Genomic DNA, 3,234 nt, shown 5'->3' with positions numbered 1-3,234 from the left:
ACCACCACTAACACAAGCAAGTTGGGTGAAGTGTCTTGCCCAAGGACACAACAGCAGGATACCCCTGGCGGGAGCTGGAATCGAACCCATGACCATGAGGCAACCCGCTCTACCACCTGAGCTACTGCTGCCCCATGTTGTTTGCTCAAATATATCCCGTAAGGGACTCACCCATGCTCAACCTTTCAACTAACTGGAATAATGAACTGAACTCAATGCATAAGTAGGTTCAATTGGAATGTTTTCTTTGAGAATCGCCTTAAGACGACTGTGATTTGGAGTTATAGAAATAAATTGGACGGAATTGAATTGACACCAGGACCGAGAAACTAGTGACTACTCATAGCTCCATTATGTACACCAGTTTGATTGCTTCTTTACAGCCAGTCACATGGCAAAATTCAAATTCAAATTTTATTTGTCACATACACAGTATGAAATGCAGTGAAATGCCTTACACAACTGCTCGTGACCTAAGAGTTGAAAATAAAATAACTGCACACCACAAATTAGAATGAAGGGTAAATTTAACTGGGAAAGAGTAAGGTAAAATATATCTGAACTAAAGTTGAATAATAGAATAGATTTACAACACAATACACAATACAATACAAATTAGAATAAAAGGTAAATTCCCAGCGCGTCAAAAACAAATATTTGGTCAGCCACCCTCCACGTCAGACCCCTGATGCCAAAAGTGCCCTTTTTCGTTACTTATGTGCGAAAAGGGGTTTTCCCCTCATTTGACTGCAGATCCCAATGCAGCGTAAAACTGACGTGATGGGATGTCCGCAGCCAGGGCACCAAACAAGCTCATTGTACCTCACTTTCACCTTATCCTCTTATTTAACCTTCCCCTCACCCCTATCTTAACCTTAACCATCTTGCTAGTGAACACGTTAGTGATGTGTTGATCGCTCTAAAAGCCGGCTCTATGACGTGAACGGCGGGAGCCGCCTCGTGATTGGTCGAGTTTGGACCGAGCCAACGTGAGAGGGAGGTTTCAACTACCACGGTGGAGGTTAAAAGCAGAGGGTATGTGTAACCTCCCCCTCGCCAGATGGTATGTTCTAACGTTCCCCTTGGGCGGCAAATACGAAAATTGACAGTCAGACTCTGACTGTCAGAGTCAGAATGCATGGGAAACAAACGCTTGATCACAGTGAGAGTAACGTTTTAGGTAGCAAGAGGGTTAAGGTTAGGATGAGGGAGAGGGGAAGGTTATAAATAGTGAAACGTTAAGGTTTAGGTGCGGTTAAATGAGCTTCTGTGCCGCATCAGCGGATATCTAATCACGTCAGTTTTACACTGCATTGGGATCTGCAGTTACAAAAGGGGAAAATCCCTTTTCGCACATAAGTAACGAAAAAGGGCACTTTTGGCGTCTGGGGTCTGACGTGGAGGGTGGCTGACCAAGCTTTTGTTTCCGACGCTTAGGGTGTGAGAATGTGTTGTAAATTTAGCTGGGAATGAATAAGATAAAATATATATAAGTTGAAGTTGAGAATAAAGTAACTGTACAACAAAATACACAGTATGTAAATGCATAAGAATGTATGAAGAAATAAAAATATCTATACAAAACAGCAGCTGAACAAGTATTTAATGGAAATGAATATATATATATATATGTATAATGTCCAGAGTTGTGCAAACCACATTTTAGTGATTTTGTAGTGCAACTATGCTGTTCGGTGTGTGTGAGAACCATATGTGTGTGCACTTACTATGTGGTGGTGTGGTTTAAAGATCGTATCGCCTGCAGGAAGAAACTCCTCCTCAGCCTCTCTGTGTTGGTCTTCAGGGAGTGGAATCGCTTTCATGACCTCAACAGAGAGAACAGTCTGTTATTTGGATGGCTGAGGTCCTTCACGATCTTCCTGGCCTTGGTCCAGCACCGCCTGCTGTAGATTGAGTACAGGTCAGGGAGCTCGGAGCGGATGGTGCGCTCAGCTGATCGTATAATCCTCTGTAGAGCTCGTCTGTCCTGCATGGTGCTGTTCCCGAACCAGGTTATGATGTTCCCCGTCAGGATGCTCTCTATGGTCTACAAGTAGAAGTTCCTGAGCACCCTGTGGGGCAGTAGGAAGTCTCTCAAGCGTCTGAGGTAGTAGAGACGCTGCCGGGCCTGTTTCACCACGGTGTTGATGTGACAGGTCCTGCATGATGTGAACACCGAGGTATTTGAAGCTGCTCACTCTCTCCACTGGGCACTCGTTGATGACGGGGATCTGGTAGTTCCTCTCCTGCTTTGTACTGAAGTCCACTATCAACTCCTTCGTTTTGCTGACGTTTAGAAGGAGGTTGTTCCTCTTGCACCAGGTCTCCAGGTTCCTGACCTCCTTTAAGTAGGCCGCCTCGTTGTTGTCAGAGATCAGGCCCACCACGACGGTATCGTCAGCAAACTTAATGATGGTGGTGGAGCTGGCACTGGCCACACAGTCGTATGTGTACAAAGAGTACAGCAGGGGGCTTAGAACACACCCCTGGGGGGCTCCAGTGCTGAGAGTGGTGGTGGCTGAGACATGTCCACCCATCCTTACTGCCTGTGGTCTGCCAGTTAGGAAGTTGGAGATCAACTGGCACATAGATGAGCTCAGTCCCAGGTGCTCCAGTTTGGTGGTGAGTGTGGAGGGAATTATGGTATTAAATGCAGAGCTGTAGTCGATGAAGAACATTTTAACATAATTTCCCCTTCTAGTGTACAAGTGAGTGAGTGATGTGTGGAGGAGATGACAGATGGCATCGTCTATAGAACGATTTGGACGGTAAGCGAACTGTAGTGGGTCCAGTGTGTTTGGTAGTGAAGAAATGATGAAGTCTCTGACCAGGCGTTCAAAGCACTTCATCACTACTGAGGTGAGGGCTACGGGGCGAAAGTCATTGAGAGAAGCATGGTGGGGTTTCTTCGGGACAGGAACAATGATGGACTCCTTGAAGCATGTGGGGATCACCGACTGAGATAACGAGATGTTGAATATCTCGGTGAACACAGGAGCTAGCTGGTCTCTGAGGATATGACCTGGGATGCCTGCTGCTTTCCTGGTGTTCACGCTCTTGAAGGCACTCACCACATCGTGTTCGGAGATGACGAGCATGTTTCCGGTGCTGGCAGTATCTTCCTGTCTGCAGCCGTTAGAGCCGCTAGCGCTAGCATCGTTGGAGTCCTTAGCTGCAGCCTCGAAGCAAGCATGGAAAGTGTTCAGCTTGTCTGCCAGAGTCGCGTCCGCGTTC

Source organism: Nothobranchius furzeri, chromosome 13 (genome assembly GCF_043380555.1).
Source record: "Nothobranchius furzeri strain GRZ-AD chromosome 13, NfurGRZ-RIMD1, whole genome shotgun sequence".
In the NCBI taxonomy this organism is placed as follows: domain Eukaryota; kingdom Metazoa; phylum Chordata; class Actinopteri; order Cyprinodontiformes; family Nothobranchiidae; genus Nothobranchius; species Nothobranchius furzeri.
Note: the sequence above shows the minus strand (reverse complement) of the source record.